Consider the following 22,216-nt stretch of genomic DNA (forward strand, 5'->3'; position numbering starts at 1 on the left):
ATTCTATCTATCTCTGTCTATATTTCTTTGAATAGGTTATATGGCTGAGAATAAGCTGTGTACAAAGCTGTTCTGATTAACCTTTTTTCTTCCAGCTGGAAATTCTTAATCAGAAAGCTTTATTTCAAAGGAGCAAAGCTAGTCATTAGCACTACTCAGTACTAACACTACCGATGTTTGTGCTTAGTCGCTTCAGTTGAGTCTGACTCTTTGCAGCCCTGTGGACTGTAGCCTGCCAGGCTTCTCTGTCCATATGAATCTCCAGGCAAACGTACTGGAGTGGGTTGCCATCTCCTACTCCAGAGGATCTTCTTGACCCAGGAATCAAACCCACTTCTCCTATGTCTCCTGTGTCGGCAGGAGGGCTCTTTACCACTAGCGCCACCTGGGAAACCTGATGTGAATTTAAACTAATTCATAAAGAATTCATTGTTGTGCACTTAGCTCAGTACTCATGATAACCATGAGGAGGGCCCCACTCCAGTGTTCTTGCCTGGAGAATCCCAGGGACAGGGGAGCCTGGTGGGCTGCTGTCTATGGGGTCACACAGAGTTGGACACGACTGAAGTGACTTAGCAGCAGCAGCAGCAGGAGAGAGAGGCATTTTTAAGCAAATAACAGTGTTATGGTGGAATCACAGGTGTTCAGCTGAGAGCTCTATACAAAAGACAATGGTGGCACAGAGAAAAAGGATTGGGCATTGGGGCAGGGATGGTCATGAAAGCTTTACAGAGAGAGACGAACTCGAAACTCAGTCTCACTGGAAAAATACAGCAGCAGGTCTCTACACAGTGCTGTGAACAGCATGGTGAACTGAAGGCCTTGTGAATAGTTTTGTGGTTGGAACTTGCTTTAAAAGGTACCCAGGATTGGTTTCATTTATTTATTTTTGTCTGTGCTTGGTCTTCAGTACCTCTCGGGGTTTTCTCTAGTTGCAGTGAGCAGGGGCTACTCTCATTGCTGAGCACAGGCTCAGTAACTGTGATGCCACCCATGGAGCACAGGCTCAGTAGTTGCGGTGCATCGGCTTCACGTTGCTCTGTGGCATGTGGGATCTTCCTGGAAGGATTGAACCTGGGTCTCCTGCACTGGCAGGTAGATTCTTTGTCACTGAGCTACCAGGGTAGCTCACTACCCTGGATTTGTTTTAAGCAGATATGATAAGACACAGACATGGCAATGACTGCCGTGATGGAAGAAATTTTTTATACTTAGATCCTGAGAAATAGAAAGCACAGCATAGCCGTGAAGGGCCACGTGGGGAAGCACCAGGGTCAGTCTGGAGGCAGGGGGGCAGGAGGGGCAGAAAGTCTTTATTATGGTTTCTGTGGGAAGGAATGTATAAGGTGAGGAAAGCAGGCTTAGTGTTGAGTAGCTTGAATAATTTCAAAAAGCTCCAGGAAATAGGGACTGCCACTTGTTGTCCAAACCTGTTCCTGGAGTGATTAGAGTGGGGGATAGTAGGTTTATTAATGAGGGAGGGTTTGATAAAGGAGGTGATAAAGGTGGGGAGGGGTGGGGTTTGGGCTGCAGATTGGTTGGTTTGCACAGGAAAGTCACATTTGCAGTCATTTGCTCTCTGTACAAACTAGCCCTGAGAGGAACAGTCTTCCCCTTATCAATGAGTTAGATGTTAGAACAGCAAGAATACCAAAAATAAGGATATATAGTTAACACAAAGCTTAGGAGATGAAGGGAAAGAAGGTGGGCAATAGAATATGAAAAATGAGAGGAGAGAGAGAACACGGGTCAGCTCATGGAAGACTGATGAGGTTTGGGCTTAATTGTTAAGTAATGAAGAGTTCTTGACAGCTCTTGAGCAATGCAGTGATATCTTTGACCTGCATTTCCAGGTAATCATTTTGGTCAGCAAAGAGAAAGACTGATACTGATTGGTGAGGTATCATCCCTGGAGATGTGGAGACCAAGCAGGAGACCATTGCAAGTGTTAGTGAGAAAGATGACAAGCAGCTTGAGTAAGAAAGAGGGGGCTGGGATGGTGTTGCTATTTAGTCGCTAAGTCATGTCTGGCTGCTATGTGACCCCATAGACTGTACCCCACCAGGCTTCTCTGCCTGTGGGATTTTCCAGGTAAGAATACTGGAGTGGGTTATCATTTCCTTCTCTAGGGGATCTTCCTGACCCAGGGATCAAACCCAAGTCTCCTGCATTGGCCTGTGGATTCTTTACCACTGAGCCATAAAGAACCTGCCTGTGATTGCAGGAGAAGCAGGTTCCATCCCTGGGTCAGGAAGATCCCCTGGAGAAGGAAATGGCAGCCCACTGCAGTATTGTTGTCTGGATAATCCCATGCACAGAGGACCCTGACAGGCTACAGTCCACAGGGTCTTAAAGAGTCAGACATCAGTTAGTAACTAAACAACAACGTTAGGTCTTGACTGACCCCATGGGAACGAAAGGGATGCAATTACCTGTTGATTGTCAGGTTGCAGGTGAACTGTGGTGATGCCATAACCAGAGCAGGGTGTGGTAAGAGGTCCTTGGTGGAGAAGGTGAAGACTTCAGTTTGATCCTTACCAATTTTTCTGGGTTTGAAAGACCCAGGGTAGATTTTTTAGTGGCAGTGGAATTTAAGAGTCTGTGAGAAGTAGGTTTTTTAGCCACAAAGAATGCTGGGTCCTAGCTCCCCTACCAGGGATTGAACCCATGCCCCTGCAGTGGAAGTGTGGCAGCCACTGGGCAGCCAGGGAAGTCCTACAAGAAACTGTACTGTTCACAGAGTACTGTTGGTAGCAATTTAGAGATGAGAGGATTTGGAGAGGAAAAGCAAGGCATAGATAGACTACAGAAAAGAAGTGGGAAAAATAAATTGTTTCCTTTGAGAAAGACTGTAAGGGAGGGAACAGAACTTTGAGAGTACTAAGGGAAAAAAAATGATCTCCAGCATGAAGAAGAAAGCAAGGCTCACCAGTCTAGGTTTGATGCAGGATACAGGATGCTCGGGGCTGGTGCACTGGGATGACCCAGAGGGATGGTAAGGGGAGGGAGGTGGGAGGGGGGTTCAGGATTGGGAACACATGTACACCCATGGCAGATTCATGTTGATGTATGGCAAAACCAATACAATGTTGTAAAGTAAAAAAAAATAATAATAAATTTTTTTTTAAATTGATGCTTTTGAACTGTAGTGTTGGAGAAAGCTCTTGAGAGTCCCTTGGACTGCAAGGAGATCCAACCAGTCCATCCTAAAGGAGATCAGTCCTGGGTGTTCATTGGAAGGACTGATGCTGAAGCTGAAACTCCAATACTTTGGCCACCTGATGAGAAAACTGACTTATTTGAAAAGACCCTGATGCTGGGAAAGATTGAAGACAGGGGGAGAAGGGGAAGACAAAGGATGAGATAGTTGGATGGCCTCACTGACTCTATGGACATGAGTTTGAGCAAGCTCCAAGAGTTGGTGATGGACAGGGAAGCCTGGTGTGCTTCAGTTCTTGAGGTTGCAAAGAATTGGACATGACTGAGCGACTGAACTGAACTGAAGTGTGACATTGTTCCTTTTTTCTTCACGCAGTGCCTGTGCTGTGTTGGATGCAGTTTCTCTGTTGGGTGGTAGGCTTCTAGGTGACCTCATGGGCAGCTTAATAGCTTTCAACTCACCTTCAACTCTTTAAAATCTCAGTCCAACTCACTGTCATCTGCCCTGTGCTCCAACTCAGTAACACCTATAAATCCTTCATTTGGAAATGAAAAAAAAAAAAAAAAAAGTAAGGCTGAGAGCCGTGAGGGGATGAGGATGGGTTAGGAGCACAGAGAAGGTTTGGAATATCCACCATGGAACCAGAGACTCATGATGCATAGGCCTCCTCCAAGCTATTCTCATTCACTGAACCTCTAGTAGCCTTGACTCCTTGGGCCCAGGTGAGTTTGGAGACTTCAAATGTGTATTGGCTTTAAAATAGGCTGTTGATGCTTCAGCACAGCTCAGCCTCCTGAGAGACACAGATGGCAGATTCTGGGTGGAGCCAAGCTGACAGTACTGAGAACTAATGGTCTGAAAAAATAGAGAAGCATCTGGAGAAACTTGAGCTCTACCCTGGATGGAGAGGAAAGGGGGTGAAGGCTGTTGGAGCCAAAGATGTTAGGACATTGTGAGCTCTGACCCTTCTGCTCATCCACACAATTTAGGGCCTCCTGGATGATGGCAAAGTTCTCAGTGAAGAGGGCACTAAACTCATTGAGAAGTCATTTTGTTTTATCTTTCCCCAAGTGTTGGAATTTAAAATGAAAGTGCCCTGTTATTGTTCAGTCATTAAGTTGTATCTGACTTTTGGTGACCCCCTGGACTGCTGTATGCCAGGCTTCCCTGTCCTTCACTATCAAAGTTTGCTCCAGTTCATGTCCATTGAGTCGGTGTTGCCACCTGTAAGTGTCCTAAGTGACACATATTTCATCCACAGTTAGAATTATACCTTACCTTACCCTATAAAAAAAAAAAAAGCTTACATTTTGAAACATCATTGGCCTTTTCCTAGCCCGTAGGATTCTTTGACCATTTGGTAATCTAGGCTGTTCATTTGCAAAAGGTAGTTTAATATTGGAGAAGGCAATGGCATCCCACTCCAGTATTCTTGCCTGGAAAATCCCATGGACAGAGGAGCCTGATAGGCTGCAGTCCATGGGGTCGCAAGCTCCTGTTACCTTCTTGTGAAACAAAAACAATGACTGCTTTCTCAGTTTATTTCCTGAGGGGATCAAGCAGCCTCCAGAGTCACTGAGCCAGCAAGGAGTGGTTCTGATGCTGCTGGCGTGGCTTTGTGGTAAAGGGAGAATTAAGCCGGTGCTGTTGGAAAGCCATCAGCAGTTTTAGTGACTCTGATGGTTCCCTGGGCCCTTTCTCCCTCCAAATAATGCATCAGCTCTGAGGACAGCATTCTTCCCAGTGGCTATATACTTCGAGTTTTAATTCTTTTCTCTTATTTTCAAATCTAGTTCTTGAAGGGGAAGAAAAGAATAGGAATGCTAGATGCAAAATTTGTTTCACTGTGTCTTTGTCCTTTCCCTCAGATGTGGGTGCACAGGTTTATTAATTGTAGGGTAGGTTCTTAATGTATCGTAATGCTGATGATTGACCTTAGAAGACATCCATCAAGCATTTGCTCTTGGCCTCCTAGCATGACCTTGACTCAGTAGAGTCATAGCAAAACCCTTATAACAGATCACTGTTCTTCCATTATTATCCTCCTGGACATAAAGTGAATTTGATTGCCTGTTTTATATGCCATATGTGTTCTTTGTGTGTTTAAAAAAATCTGTTGTTTGCAAGGGCCATTTGAACATTGAGAAATAGTAATATTAAGACTGGTACTAAATCAACTTCAAAAAGAATTATTTTAGAAATGGGCTATGAACATTTTTTCTTGCATAAATTGATGTTCCGGTTGTTTTAGTAGGTTTTTCTGTTGGTACAGTTGTTTATATGTAATGGAGGGGAACTGTCTCGTGGATGCTAGACTTAATCTCAAGCGCATGTTATCGTTTACTTCTCAAACACAGCTGTGAGTATCCATGTGCCTGGTACCAATATTTAAAAATAGACTATACAGGCAAAGCCGTCCGTGCGTCTACTGTCAAGCATGATGATATTTTAGAGGGATCTCCTAAATGCATGGCTTTACCGGGTCAGCTCAGACAACTATCGCAATGCCTCAGATGCTCTGAAGGCTCCTGTCTTATAAATTCTGGTGCTTAGTAAGGTTGGTCAGTTTGAAGGTAGGATGGATATGACCAGTGCTGTGGCTGTGATTCCTACTGGGGGCATTTACTAAAGCACAGAGACAGGTAAATTATACCCAGGTCCTTTCCTGTTGGTTAGCAGCAGTGGTTGAACGAGTGTGTGTAGAAGCCTGTTCTAGTCCTGTTGCTTGTAGGGATGTGTGTCTTCCGGGAGGTTCATAGCATCATCTGATGTTGTAGTCATCATCAGATGAGAATGCTTGTCTTCAGCATGAATGATAGTGTTGTCTGCTCTGGCTGAGGGGCTGTGACTACAGGCTTTAGTTCTACTTGAACAGCATTTCTGTCCAACTGATCAGACTTTGAGAACTGACATGTTTTCTGCAGAGGGGGAATGACCTTAATCCCATCCTAACTTTGTTATTGTTACTGTCCTTGTGTTGTCCAGAAACACTAATAAGAGACTAAGGATATTAAAGGACGGAAGCAGATGCCTTCAGTAGCGGCTCCGGGATAGAGGGGGTGGTAGTGGCAGGGTCCTGGCCTCCTTCCTGCAGCAGATTCTAGCGAGTGCTGTCGTGTGCCACCTAGAAGGAGTGTATCTCGTCTGAGGCCCCAGATGCTTTCAGACCAAAGCTCACTTTCACTGAGAAAGTGGGTGGCAGAGCTTGGAGAAGAGAAAATGGATTCTTAGAAGAATAGACTTTAAAAATAATAGTTCAGGTTTACTCTTTTCAGAAATTGATCACAGCCCTTCATAAATCATGTTGGAGACTCAGGAAATGATTACCATTCGTCTTGGCCTAACCTCCTTTGGAGGAGACGCCATACTCTCACTGTTTCATAATATGTAGCACATGTTTACAGCGTTCTGTAATTTACTCTCTATTACAGACTATTTAAGAAACTCTACCCTCTCCCCTTTTTGCCCACAAAGCAGAATAAAGAAGACAGGGGCAGCTGATTGCTAGAGGAAAATGGCCTATGCATAGTCGTTGCCTAATGAATTCTCAGTGAATAAATGATGTAAAGCAAAAAGAAAAATCTAGCAGAAACATAAGTAGTTGAACATTTTCATGATGTGAGTTACCACAAACCTGCGATAAATGACCTATTCAACTTTATATTAGTAATACCAAACAACCTGTGCACCACAGTTAGTAGTGTATAAAGTATTTTCACAGCTATTCTTGCATCAAATACAGTGCAGGAAGATGAAATTGTGTGGTCTGAAATGCATTCTTACCTTCTTCCTGCCAGTGAAACTTCTCCTGCTGAGATCTGCCTGTCCCTTGAATAAGATAAGCTCTTCCCCTCACGTTTTGCCTGCTAGATCCCTGCCTCTGACTTAAGAGAAACTAGGAGTGTCTGACCCAAAGTTTGCACATCTGCCACCATCTCAGAGGCACCCCACACCATCTTTCATTGCAGGCATCTGAGGAACTTGCCCTCCAGGGACTCTGCTCTCTCCCAGGGCTGCCCAGAGATCTGTGTAGTGAGCCACATTTTCTGGTTTGCTGTGAGAAGTAGCAGAAGGTACTTTCTTTTAGATTGGGAAACATTTAATGGTGGTCAAATTACTGACGGAGTTTGAATGAAGACTGCTTTCAAATCGTTGACATTCCATTTCCCTTGATGGCTGTTGATATGGTGTGAGTCATCTTCAGCTGGTAGAAGGTGAGAATGCGGAGGTCTTTCTGTTTATGTTTTCCAGATGCTCAGCAGGGCTTGCATTAGTGAATTGCTCTCAGTGACCAAGGCTGGATCCACTGGGAGGCGGGAGGGGATGCAGCCTCGAGAGCACATTGTCACCATCATTCCCTCTTTATGTCTTGGGGAATTTTATTTTTAACTGCGCCAGCTTACGTTTCCTGCAGCTATAAAAGGGACCATATTTTAAATTTTTAATCGCAATCTCTGCCCACAGAAATTATCTGTTGTATTGTCCCTAGGAGACAACACTGTCTTTCTTTCTTGGTATTTCACTTTTTAAATTTTTTTGCAAGGGTAAGCTTATGTTTACACTGTTCCCATACCCACCACTATTTGCACATTTCTTCACCTGAATCACAAATAAGTAGGCATTCCAAAAATAATGAAATCTTTCAAGTAAGCTACCTTATTTGCTCTTGAAGTTGGTCTCTTTTTGTTTGTTTGGATAACTATTTGTATGTTCTTTTTAGACAAGGCGTTTAATGCTGGTTTTGTTTTTCTTATTATGAGTCCAAAGTTCTAGGTGATTGAAGCCAAATCAGAAAATGCTTCAGTGCAGTCATGATAGTGTGAATAATGTGCAAACAGGAGAAAAACCTGTTTGAGAATTTTCAAAACAGGAATTCGGTCCAGCAAACATGAAGGAGAGTAACTGCCAAATTCCTGCCAGTGTGCTTGGTACAGAAATATTCAGTCCCCAGAAGTGGTCACTGCTTCTCTGGATAGTCTCCAACCACTCTACAGAAGTCTTATTTGCAAACGCTTTAATATCTATGATTGAGTAAAATTTTATGTTTTTTTTTTAATCATCAGAAACATATTTTCTGACAGATGTTCCTCTAAGCAGTGTTTTCCAGTAGCTGCTGTTTTGCTAGTTCACTGTACAGTAACAAATTTTGATAGGTTTTTTGATGGGGTTATATATTTTATTGGAAAAATTCTTTCAATTTATTTAGTATCTAGAAACTTTAGAAAACTTAAAGATAACGATTTACAGCTTCAGCAAATGAATGGCTAGTATACATTTGTTACTGTAAGGCTACAAATAGAATCTTTACATGTTGACATCTAAATTTACCCTGAGAGTGGAAAAACGCATCCATTAATGAGGGCAAAGCTTATCAAGTTAATGCCTCAACAGTATCTTCTCGCTGTAAATGTGGTGTTTGAGAACACATCATTGAACTTACGTTAGAACCAATTTCATGTATTAAAGAGTGGTATTGAAATAGGATTCTATTGTATTTTGTTCTGGGTCTTTGTATTTTGCACTGTAATCTTTTAAAACTATCCCAGAGGACTGTATTATCTATGTCTTCTCTGCTGCTGGAATGTCCTATTCATATGCCTTTAAGTGTTGGATGGTGAGTTCGTTTCCATCAACTGACATGGTACGTCGCTTTTGCTGCGTGTGCAGCATCTCGTGAGCACACCCTCAGTACACACCCTCAGTGGCTAGAATAATGGACCCTTAGGAGCACAGGACTTTTGCCTTAAGGATTATGATGCAATTGAAGAGGCAGAATAGTTCTAAAGATGTGAATGCACAGATGAACACAATCACCCAATATACTAGAAGCTTGATAAATGTCGTGGAGCTATAACTAACATGGTGACTTGACTTGGTACTGGCCTCTGACTTCTAACTTCTCATTTCTCTAAGGAGATAGGCTAAAGGATACAAAAATAAGCAAAAACTTGCAAGCTAGAAAGAATGTTATTATTAGTAAAATGGCATACATTGAAGGTGTCTCAGACCATTAAGAGTCTGCCTGCAGTGTGGGAGACCCAGGTTCGATCCCTAGGCCAGGAAGATCCTTGGAAAAGGAATGGCAACCCATTCCAGTATTCTTGCCTGGAAAATCTTATGGACGGAGGAGTCTGGCAGGCTACAGTCCACGGGGTCTCAGAGTCAGACACGACTGAGTGACTTCACTTCTTCACTTCACTTCATTATTTATTACACACACGCTATCTTCCATACACCGAGCCAAGTGCCTTCCCTGCGTTATTTCATTTAATCCTTCAAAAAAACAGTGACAACTTCCTGGGTTAGGTATGCTCTAATGAAACCAGAGATGACCCAAGGGAGTAAAGTAACCAGCCTGAGTGTATGTACCTTGATCGCTGAGCCCACTCTCAACAGATGCACTCCCCATAACCTGAAAAATAAAGGAATATCTGCTCAGTAGAATGTTGAGATGAAGGAGGACTGACTCACTTCCTGGGTCCCTGTGATGCCCTCTCAGGAGGTGGACCTGTAACTTGGAAAGAACCAACCCACTCCTACCTCCTAGGATCTGGGGAGGTGAGGGCAGGCTGGGGGATAAGTAGGGAGTTGCCGATTGAAATCCCTTCTGTGACACAAAGAAGTGTCAGAAAGCAGGATTGCTGCAACAACCAGAGAGCTATCTGGGCGTCCAAGCTACTCCCTCATATTCTTTCAGGACCGAGGATGCCAAAGACATGCCTAGGGAGCAAGTTCAGCTGAAGAGACTCCTTGTCCTTAACACGCAGGGTGGGGGCCACGCAACAGGAGCTGTATCTCTCACGCGGGGGCTGTCACTCTTCTCAGCTGAATGCAGCATTGCAATGTAAATTTGCACCCGTCTGCTCACTGCTCCCCGCTCCCCATATTCAAGAAGAATTTTAATAGCAGTTCGGATGGAGAGTAAAGATACTCAGGGAGCTTCTACCTACCTGCTTATGGTTAAAAACCAGATCTGGGTTGACTCCTACGGATCCAAAATGGAGTCAGCAGATACTAGGAAGAGAAAGAGAAAAATCTCTAAGGCCTATGAAGAGTTTTGCAGCATAGAACAAGGAGGATAACACTTGAAATGCAAAGGAACAACCTCCATCTGACAAAAATTAACATGAGAAGTAAATTTTAGAAAGTAATTTTAGAGAGCATCTGCTTTGTGTCTTAAAATTCAAGGAAATACAGGCTCTGAAATTAGACTGAATGGTGGGTAAGCCAGATTGTGATGGAGAGACAACTGCTACAAAGCTAAGGGGAAGAAATCTCAGAATGGAGCCTGTATCTTGGAGGCTGGAGAGAGTCCTGGCTGCACCCCTTCTAGCCACACAACCCTGGACAAGCCCCTTGCCCACTCAGTGCTTCATTGTTTTTGTCTATAGTGTGAAGACAGCAGTACCTACCTAATATGGTTGTCATGAGAATTTAAAATGTACTAGGGAAATGAAAATATATGTTAGAAGTGAGAGGGAAAAAAAATTGGCACTATAAAAAAAAAAAACCTGAATCCATGACAAGTTTTGGATTTCCCAGAACCCGTAGGAAGGAATTAAAGGGACAAAATAGAAATGAAGATCATGTGTGTGGAGCATAGAGAATGGAGATCTGCTGGAGAAAAATTGATGCTCCTCAAAAAGGGCTCAGCAGTAAAAAAAAAAAAAAAAAAAGTCTCCACCTGCAGTGCAGGAGATGCAGGTTCAGTCGCTGGGTCAGGAAGATCCCCTGAAGGAGGAAAAGGCAACCCACTCCAGTGTTCTTGCCTGGAAAATCCCATGGACAGAGGAGCCTGGCAGGCTGCAGCCCACTGGGGTTGCAGAGAGTGGACATGGCTGAGCATGCATGCATGCAGAGAGACTAGAACAAAGAAATGGATGGCCGTAACCAAGATGTAGCAGAGTCTTTAGATGAAAAAGCCACATGCCAGGAAGATGTCAGCCAACACCAGGAATAATCTTAAATGCTATTCTTAATTTTAAGGATGGAGAAAGAATCGACTTAATCAGGCAGAAAAACAGGAGGCTTACCTGAAAGGGAGAAAATCCACCTTGGCTTTGGACTTGCTCCTGTATACTGTTGGATACGGAAGGAATCTTAGGATGGCCCAGACAGTATAAATGTAAGAAGGAGGTAGAAATCATCTAAAGACTAGTACAGATAGAAAGCATTCTCATCCAAAAGCTGCTTGAAAAGTAAGTGACCTAGAGATCTACCTAGTAGAGAATAAGCATAAAATACTGTTTTGAAATAATGGTAGAAAAATGTAGAGATAAGCAAGACATTGGTTATTCTTATCCTTGACTGGGGCATCAGCATACTTAGGAGAATCTGGGTACACTTACTGAATGTGTTGGGCCAAAACTGAATGTTTGCAGAGTTATATAGATGATTCTGACGAGCAGCTAGGACTAGGAACTACTGCTCTAGCAATTGTAATCAGTGTATATACGATACAGAGATAATTAGAAAAGTGGGAATAGTTCCAAAGATTCGTCCAAAGTATCTTTTTATTCTCAAAGTTAGGCTAATCAATTTGGAAATAGAAAACTGAAAGATATAAAAGCAAGTTTTAATAAATGAAAAGGTACTTTCCATGGCAAGAGTTAATTTTATGAAAAAGGCCCTCTATTTTCAAGGGTGTTTCTAATTTATACATAATTTCAGTCAAAGTTATCGTTGTTTTACTTTTTAGAAGTTTATACATCTCAATCTCATCTGGGAGAATAACCTGTTAGCATAGCAAATAAATTTTTAGAAACATATTATGAAGGAGGCTTGTTCTTTTGGTGGGTGGCATTAAATAATATAAATGAAAGCTTTTGTACTGGAGAATTATGGATAGAAAGATAAATGAAATAGAATAAAATATATTTTAAAAAGTATATTTTAAAATATATAAAAAAACAAGACCCAGTATTATAAAAGTAAGGCAATTCATAATAATAAAAGGATTTGTTGTTCGCTTGCTCAGTCATGTCCAACTCTTTGCAACCCCATGGACTGTAGCCTGCCAGGCTCCTCTGACCATGGAATTATCCAGGCATGCATACTGGAGTGGGTTGCCATTTTCTTCTTCAATATAACTAATAACATACCTCAAAATACATGAAGCAAAAATTGACAGAATTCAAGAGAGAAATAGAGAATTTCATAATCACAGTAGGTTTTAATATCTCTCAGGGAAAACTCCAAATATATGTAAAAATTTGGAAAGAAAGCTTCTGTGTGACAAAGACAGAATCACAAAACTGGAAAATGAATGTCATTAAAATACAGCATCAAAATATTTGAAATATAGCTAAAATCATGTTTATAGGAAAATTGAGAGCTTTAAATGTTTGTATTAAAAAGGAGAAAGATACACAAATCGGTGGCCTGAGATTCTACTTTAAGAAACTACAGGGTGGAGAGCAAAATAAACATAAGTAGAAGGAAAATTTTTTGTTGCTAAACAGCAGCAATTAGAAAAGTACAAAATAGACAATAGAAAATTAATAAAGCTAAAAACTGGCTTATTGAAAAAAATCAACAAAATTGACTTATTCCTGATTAAAATGAGCAAGAACAAGAGAACACAAATAACTAATTTTTGTTCTTGTTCAGTCGCTCATCCATGTCCGACTCTTTACGATCTCATGGACTGTAGCATGCCAGGCTTCCCTGTATATCAACAATTCCCAGAGCTTACTCAGACTCATGTCCATTGAGTCCATAATGCCATCCAACCATCTCATCCACTGTCGTCCCCTTCTCCTCCTGCCTTCAATCTTTCCCAGCATCAGGCTCTTTTCCAATGAGTTGGTCCTTCTCATCAGGTGGCCAAAGAATTGGAGCTTCAGCATCAGTCCTTCAAATAAAAATTCAGGACTGATTTCCTTTAGGATGGACTGGTTGGATGTCCTTGCAAGTCCAAGGGACTCTCGAGTCTTTTCCAACACCACAATTCAAAAGCATCAATTCTTCAGCACTCATCCTTCTTTATGGTCCAACTCTCACATCCATACATGACTACTAGGTAAAATATAGCTTTGTCTAGGTTGGTCATAGCTTTTCTTCCAAGGAGCAAGAGTCTTTTAATTTCATGGCTGCAGTCACTATCTGCAGTGGTTTTGGAGTCCAAGAAAATAAAATCTGTCACTATTTCCATTGTTTATTTGCCATAAAGTGATGGGACTGGATGCCATGATCTTTGTTTTTTGAAAGTTAAGTTTTAAGCCAGCTGTTTCACCCTCCTTTCTCATCCTCATCAAGGGGCTTTTTAGTTCCTCTTCACTTTCTGCCATGAGGGTGGTGTCGTGTGCATATCTGAGGTTATTGATACTTCTTGCAGTAATCTTGATTCCAGCTTGTGCTTCATCTAGCCCAGCATTTCACATGATGTACTTTGCATATAAGTTAAATAATCAGGGTGACAGTATACAGCCTTGACATACTCTCTTCCCAGTTTGGAACCAGTCTGTTGTTCCATGTCCAATTCTAACTGTTGCTTCTTGACCTGCATACAGATTTCTCAGGAGGCATGTAAGGTGATCTGGTGTTCCCATCTCTTTAAGAATTTTCCACAGTTTGTTGTGATCCCCACAAAGATTTTAGTATAGTCAATGAAGCAGATTTTTTTTTTCAATTCTCTTGCTTTTTCTACGATCCAACGGGTTGGCAATTTGATCTCTGGTTCCTCTGCCTTTTCTAAAACCAGCTTGAACATCTGGAAGTTCTTGATTCACGTACTGCTGAAGCCCTAACTTGGAGAATTTTGAGCATTACTTTGCTAGCGTGTGAGATGAGTGCAACTGTGCATTAGTTTGAATGTTCTTTGGAATTGCCCTTCTTTGGTATAGTAATGAAAACTGACCTTTTCCAGTCCTGTGGCCACTGCCGAGTTTTCCAAATTTGTTGGCATATTGAGTGCAGCACTTTCACAGCATCATCTTTTAGGATTTGAAATAGTTCAACTGGAATTCCATCACCTCCAATTGCTTTGTTTGTAGTGATGCTTCCTAAGGCCGACTTCCTTCACCAATATTAGGAATGAAAAAAATGTATTATCACTACAGACCCTACAGACATTAAAGTGATAGTAAGTGAATACTGTGAAAAACTTCAATACCCCTAGAGGAATTGGTCACATTTCTTGAAAAATAGAACTTAGAAAGTTGATATTGGAAGAAATAAAATTCCAAATGGCCATATATCTGTTTTTATAATTCATTATCAAAAACCTTCCCCTAAAAACAACTCCAAGCTCAATTGGTTGCACTAATAAATGCCATCAAACATTCAACAAGTAAATAATACTAATATATACAAAACTTTTCAGAAAATGCAGAAGGGAGCATCATGGCCCAAATCATTTTTTTTGCAGTTGTTGTTGTTCAGTCACTAAGTCATGTCTGACTCTTTGCAACCCCATGGATTGCAGCACACCAGGCTTCCCTGTCCATCACCAACTCCCAGAGCTTGCTCAAACTCATGTCCATTGAGTCAGTGATGCCATCCAACCATCTCATCCTCTGTCCTCCCCTTCTCCTCCTGCCTTCAGTCTTTTCCAACATCAGGGTCTTTTCCAGTGAGTCAGCTCTTCTCCTCAGGTGGCCAAAGGATTGGAACTTCAGCTTCAGCATCAGTCCTTCCAGTGAATATTCAGGATTGATTTCCTTTAGGATGGACTGGTTTGATCTCCTTTGTATCCTAGGGACCCTCAAGAGTCTTCTCCAGCATCACAGTCCAAAAGTACCAATTATTCGGCACATAGCCTTCTTTATGGTCCAACTCCCAGAGATCTGTACATGACTGCTGGAAAAAACCACAGCTTTGACTATACAGACCTTTGTCCACAATGTGATGTCTCTGCTTTTTAATATGCTGTCTAGGTTTGTCATAGCTTGTCTTCCAAAGAGCAGGTGTTTTTAATTTCATGTCTGCCGTCACCATCTGCAATGATTCTGGAGCTCAAGAAAAGAAAATCTGCCACTGTTTGCACTTTTTCCGCATCTATTTGCCATGAAGTGACAGGACCAAATGTTATGATCTTCATTTTTTGAATGTTGAATTTTAAGCCAGCTTTTTTACTCTCCTCTTTCACCTTCATCAAGAGGCTCTTTATTTCCTCTTTGTTTTCTGCCTTTAAAGTGCTATTATCTGCATATCTGAGGTTGTTGGTATTTTGCCCAGCAATCTCAATTCCAGCCTGTGAATCATCTAGCCCAGCATTTTGCATGATATACTCTGCACATAAGTTAAATAAGATTAGAAGTATCCTAATCCTCAAACTGACAAAGTTTTAAAAAATAAAGAAGGAAAATATGGACCAATCTCTCTCACAACTATAGACACAAAGTCATTACTGCTGATGGGAATAAAATTGGCAGACTCCTCATGAAAGAGGAATTTGGTAATGTATTTCAAGAAGTCTTCATTATGGTGAGCTATAGTACCTCTAAGCCCACTTTCTGAAGAGATTTTTTTTTTTAATCACAAATGGATGTTGGATTTTGTCAGAAGCTTTTTCTGCATCTATTGAAATGGTCATATGGTTTTTATTTAATCTATTGATGAGGGATTTCACTTTAGTCCATTTGCAGATATTGAAAAATCTTTTCATACGAAAATGGTTTTATCTTTTAACCCAGTAATTCTATCTCAGTGAATTTAATATTCCCACATTTTACCTGCAGGTGTGTTAGAACAGTTGAAAGTAAAGTAAGTGATAAACTGAGATTTTTTTTTAGTATATAAGGATTCATATGTGGAATACTATTAAATATTGATACAGATCATTGAAATAGGAACTGTTTAGCAAACTAAATGAGAAAGTTTACTTGAAACATACTCCCTTAAGTCCTTGATAACTGTTTTTGGTATTAAGTGTATGCTTGTAAAATATAAATTGTAGAGTACCAGGAAAACTTAATAGTGACTACTTTCTGGTAATTGAATCATGGATCTTTTTGTTCATTTTTTTTCCTTTTATTATATTTTCCAAAGTTTAGAAAACTGTATTTTAAATCAAAATGTAGAGTATGTCAAGTATGCTTATAGGTTTGGATAAGCACACTTAGTTGTTGTTGGTTTTTTTTTCCTATTAACATTGAGTAATAATGCCTCTTTATAAAATTTAAAATTGTTTTTTGATATGGAAGTTTTATAAGTCATTGTGCATGACTAATCCCAGTAATAGAACCATTATTTCTGCAGTCTTAAATAAATAATTGGTATACATGGGTTTTAAACTGGTAGCTCATTGTTAGAGACGTAAAGGGCATGGTTTTAACTGTCTGGCAGTAGTAGATAATCTGCCTGACAGTGCAGGAGATCCAGGAGACCCTGGTTCTTTCCCTGGGTGGGGAAGATCCCCTGGAGTAGGAAATGACAACCCACTCCAGTTTTCTTGCCTGGAGAATCCCATGGACAGAGGAGTCGGGCAGGCTATATAGTCCATGGTGTTGCAAAGACTTGGACACAGCTGATCAAACACACAGGGGTAAAGATACAGCAGTTCGCAGCAATTAACTGCCCAGGGCAGAGTTGGCAGGTTGGTTCATCTGTGCTCCAGTTCTGATTGATGGATGGTGACTGCCTGGAGAGATGTATTAAGATAAATAGGATTTATCCTGGATTCAGCTTAAAGTGTGTTGAGAATGTAATAATGTCTACTCTAAGCAAGAGAGCAGAACAATGAGGCATGATGTGCCCTTCTTGACCTAATTAGGGAGTAAGGGTAACCTTATTTTTACAGTTGAATGTGGGCCGTATTTCTAGCTGAGATGAACACTGATGGGTGTTTGCAAGGTGGTTAAGTGGCAGGCAGGGTTAAAATAAGGACTGACAGATTACTTCCTGCTCTGGTTTCTATGAAATCAAACCATTTCACAGATACTGTTAGAATGGTCTACTTTCCTGTGAGAAAATAGGTCATTTATTGAAGTATGACTTGCAGATTTTAACCTCAGGCACCAGGTAAATCTAAGCCACTCATAATATATGGTTCACAATATTCATTATGTATATAACTGGCATGACAATTTCTGCACATTCAGATTATTTTGTCCTTGAGCAGGTAGGATATTGTGGCAGCTCCATGACATCCTCCTCCTGCCTTGCAGGAAAGGTCATGACACACCTTGCATTCCTGCGTCCCATGCATGTCTTGCCACATATCAGCGATGTTTGAAATGTGCTCACTGGACTGAATTACTCAGACGTTTTGACATTCTTTAGTCCAGGAAGTTACATTTTGTTTCTGGCTAGTGAATTTCTAAGCCTTTGTAATCATTGAAAGGCAATGAATGTTATTCGCCAAAAGACTGTAGCTTTCACATAGTTGTTCCACTCTCTACAGTGCACTCAAGTACTATGTATGCGTGTGTGTGTATTCACGTGCACACACACTGTGTATGAATGTGTAAACTCACTCCTAGAATGACATTTATTTGCAAGTAGGATTTTTTTCCCTTCTTAAAAGAGCACTTCAGTTCAGTTCAGTTCAGTTCAGTTGCTCAGTCGTGTCTGACTCTTTGCGACCCCATGAGTCGCAGCACGCCAGGCCTCCCTGTCTATCACCATCTCCAGGAGTTCACCCAGACTCATGTCCATCGAGTCAGTGATGCCATCCAGCCATCTCATCCTCGGTTGTCCCCTTTTCCTCCTGCCCCCAATCTCTCCCAGCATCAAAGTCTTTTCCAATGAGTCAACTCTTCACATGAGGTGGCCAAAGTATTGGAGTTTCAGCTTTAGCATCATTCCTTCCAAAGAACACCCAGGGCTGATCTCCTTCAGGATTGACTGGTTGGATCTCCTTGCAGCCCCAAGGGACTCTCAAGAGTCTTCTCCAACACCACAGTTCAAAAGCACTGATGCTTTTTTTCTTCGGTGCTCAGCCTTCTTCACAGTCCAACTCTCACATCCATACATGATCACTGGAAAAACCATAGCCTTGACTAGACGGACCTTAGTCGGCAAAGTAATGTCTCTGCTTTTGAATATGCTATCTAGGTTGGTCATAACTTTTCTTCCAAGGAGTAAGCGTCTTTTAATTTCATGGCTGCAATCACCATCTGCAGTGATTTTGGAGCCCAAAAAAGTAAAGTCTGACACTGTTTCCACTGTTTCCCCATCTATTTCCCATGGAGTGATGGGACCAGATGCCATGATCTTCGTTTTCTGAATGTTGAGCTTAAGGCCAACTTTTTCACTCTTCTCTTTCACTTTCATGAAGAGGCTTTTTAGTTCCTCTTCACTTTCTGCCATAAGGGTGGTGTCATCTGCATGTTTGAGGTTATTGATATTTCTCCCGGCAATCTTGATTCCAGCTTGTGCTTCTTCCAGCCCAGCGTTTCTCATGATGTACTCTGCATATAAGTTAAATAAGCAGGGTGACAATATACAGCCTTGACATACTCCTTTTCCTATTTGGAACCAGTCTGTTGTTCCATGTCCTGTTCTAACTGTTGCTTCCTGACCTGCATACAGATTTCTCAAGAGGCAGATTAGGTGGTCTGGTATTCCCATCTCTTTCAGAATTTTCCACTTAATTTATTTATTTTTTTTTAAACAGTCTACTGGAACTCCTTACCACTAAGATAGAGATTTGGAGCTAGATAGATAAATTCTTATGTTGGCTGCTTGGAAAAAAATTCCATCCCTCTTGATATTGAATAATAGTATTTCAGGGTTTGAGAGGGGTGTAGCAGTTTAGAAGCAGACGGCCTACCTAATTTTTGAGACTCTGCACTCACCCCATTTCTACCATTTCAGCCGATGTTTGAAATGCTGCCAGATAGATTTCACTCCAATCCAGTGCAGCCTATTATTACTTTGGAACAGCTTTGGCCCTTAAGCATTCCTTTTTATAATGGCAATAATTCTATTCCTTGAGAATAATGAAAATAAATACTTCTGTAAAGATGAAATGACTTCAGATATCGAAACAATGTTATCACGCTTCTATAAGTCTTCTGAGCATTCCTGTTTTCTTTTTCTATTCAGTTCTATCTTCAGGTCCTTTTTGTATTGATCATTCTTTAAATATTTCACCCAGAAGTGACCTCAATAGTCCAGAAATTGCCTGGTTCTGATTGATAGATCTTTTCTGTTAATTAATGAAGCCTGATGTGGAGTCTGGATTTGGGGTGTGGAGGGGCAGTGTTCATTGCTTGATTCACTCCTTGAAGGTAGTGTTGATTGCAGGCCCAAGTGGGTTTCATACTTGTTTCAGTGTTTCTACTCAAGAACTGACTCATATTAATTCCTCTGAAAGTCCATCTAATCGGACTGGACTCATCGTTTGAATCATCCCTTGTGCTTTTGTATCATTGGCACCCTTGGTGGTGGCCTCTGCCTTGTGTAGGCTGGAGCTGAAGACCGAATTCCTCTGCAGTCTTGCAGTTAGATCTGTATTAATGCTAGTGGGGTTTTTTTTTTAGTTTTCAGATACTCAGTGCCTTTTGATAATATGCTTTTGGGGAAAAGCTATTTAGGAACCATTTTTCTTATTGGATTGTATTTTGCACTTATGTAGTACTCTCTGAAGAATGAATCTTGTGGGGAAAAAAAACGCTTAAGTTTGATTACATTATGTTGGTGTATGGTCAGCAACTGTGAAAGTACATATAGAGCATATGGAAACCTGTTAATTACTTAGAATATTGTCATATTTTTGTCTTTCAAACTTCATTAATATTTCTTTGTATTGATCTGAATAATGTTGTAAGCAGTAATAATTTTTGAAGCCCTTTCTACTATTCCAGAATACTCTAGTCATAAATTACAAAATGCTTCAGAGTAGTCTTTGAAGTAATACTGCCTGGGTTGAATACTGACCTTGGGAAAGGAAGTTAATCTTTCTAATCCTCAGTCTGCTTGTCTATAAAATGTGAATTTAAAAAGTGGCTATCTCCTAAATTTAATTTTAGGAGAAAATGAATGGGAAACATCTTGCAATAAAAAATAAGCTCTTAGTAAAATTTACCTTTTATTAATACTTTTTAATGTTACAAAATCATTCCAGCTATTCAAAAGACAAAATAATGTGATGTTTGTCAGTATTTTCTAAAATTAATTGGTAATATGTTGTAATTGTGACCTACAATTCAAGTTTTTAGGGTTTTTTTTTCCCCCCTAAGAGGATTATATGCTGTAGAAAAAGCTGAATAGCTAAAGTACTTTTCCTTTTATTTTTGCTAATTGAGTCCAACCTACTTCATTTGATCTTACAGAACAATGAAAGCCAAAAGTAGAAACTCTGTATGTCAAATCCTCCATTAATAATGGCCATGTTTTTATTTCTTGCTTGCAGCTTTCTCAGGATTCTATATAGCTTCAGATTCTGATGAAATTATGTTTTTATTTATCAGTGTGTCAGTGGTTTAAGAGTTTGAGTCTGTTTTTATGATTATAGTTAGCATGTGGCTTCATAATGACTCATTTCCTGAAATGCATCTCATTCTCAAGTAATTCTGCTGCATAATCCAAGAAGTTATCTGCACATCCAGCTATTCCTTTTTTTAGGGAAAGGCCTCTTCAAACTCAGTATTATACAGATTTCAAGTCCTTTTTTATTACACAGTATCCTTAAATATTAATACTTTTATATTGTTGATCTGTCCTTATTAAAAGTAATGTGGTACATTCAAGATTAAGAACTCTGTTACAAAGAAAGATGTACTTAAAAAGGTATACTTCTTACAATAATGTTAAAAGAAATACTTCCATAGTTGAAAAATGAGAACCCCTGCTTAAAATGTAAGTTTCAGCAGGGGGACCTATAATAATAAATATGGATGCTAAAATGAGGACCAAGATGCCAGATTTTCAGAAGAAACTTGAAGTCCTCCTTTGACTTTTAAACTCCTTACCCACATTGAGGGTATAAAAAATCTAACTGTTGGAGATTCAAGAGAGAAAGGATTTTTTATCGAAGGGCGTTTCTCTGGAGAGAATGCATCCTGCCCTATCTAGTTGCTTTTTCCTTCATCTCAGGAAGAAGTAATTTTAATTGGTTGGTAAAATATAAGTTTCAGCTGGTAAGGCCAGTTTACCGAACCACTCAGGTAGAGTGCTCCTGTTCCTCTCACTTCCGTGTTCATCTTCATCCTTTACCTCTGGTCCCTTCCAATCTGGAGAGGATGAAAAGAACTAGGAAAGACAGGGAGAAAACTGAATGAAAGAAGACAGGTTTTCTTAAACACTTCCTTCCCAGGTGGTGGAGGTCCTCGCTGGGGAAGAGAAGCCATCATACCACTGAAGTTGGATAGTCTAAAAACCAAATTGAGATTTTTATATTTTAAAGTGACTATAGGTATTATATCAGATAAAAATGATTAGAAAAACCATGGGGACTATCCCAAGGGTTCACTCAGGGGTGGAAGATGAATCACCACATTGAATAAAAATTAAGAGAAAAGTTAGGATAAAATGATATTGCTTTTGTAATTGCATCTCTAAAATAATATTTATTTAGTGCATTGATTGTATAATTGAATTTGAAGAATCTAGAAATACCAAATGTTTTGTGACTTACAAACCACTTTGATTTTTTAAGTTTAAAATAATCCTCTGAAAGATAGCTTAAATTTTATGGTGAATTGGACTTTTCCTAAATTATATTTTCTAATCTAATTTGGTAATAGGACAAGAAATGTTAGATTTTCTCCCTTGTTATTGGCATTCATGTTTCTCTACTTGTTGGCTTGCTGATAGTGGTCTTAAAATGGAAAAGTTGAGTTGGTCAGTGCAGTTGGTTTAAATTAAGGAAACGTATGTAATATTTCTTTAGAAAACATCTTTGACATTTTGGAAAATTAAGCTTGATTTATTGTAAAGTAATTTAGTTTTTCCAACGGCAGTGGCATAGAATAATTTTTTTCTAGTAGCTATTCCGAATGACCTGAGTTAGGAAAATGTTGCTCATTTTCAATATATTCCTACTACTATTTTCCTGCTATTTTCCATTTTATGCAAAGGCCATTGTAGGCTAATTATAGAAAATTGCATTTAGTGCCAAGTGGATGTGAAATTAACTTTGACGCTGATGGACTGACATTTAAAGTAAAA

General features: G+C 40.2%; 1 protein-coding gene across 1 annotated transcript in view; it reads left to right on the plus strand.

Moving 5' to 3' along the window:
• The window catches only part of CTTNBP2 (cortactin binding protein 2), a 164,379-nt gene that overhangs the window by 43,816 nt on the left and 98,347 nt on the right, over nt 1–22,216 (plus strand). The gene's annotated exons all lie outside the window — the stretch shown is intronic.

The sequence above is a fragment of the Oryx dammah genome, unplaced genomic scaffold (genome assembly GCF_014754425.2).
Source record: "Oryx dammah isolate SB20612 unplaced genomic scaffold, SCBI_Odam_1.1 HiC_scaffold_18, whole genome shotgun sequence".
NCBI lineage: Eukaryota > Metazoa > Chordata > Mammalia > Artiodactyla > Bovidae > Oryx > Oryx dammah.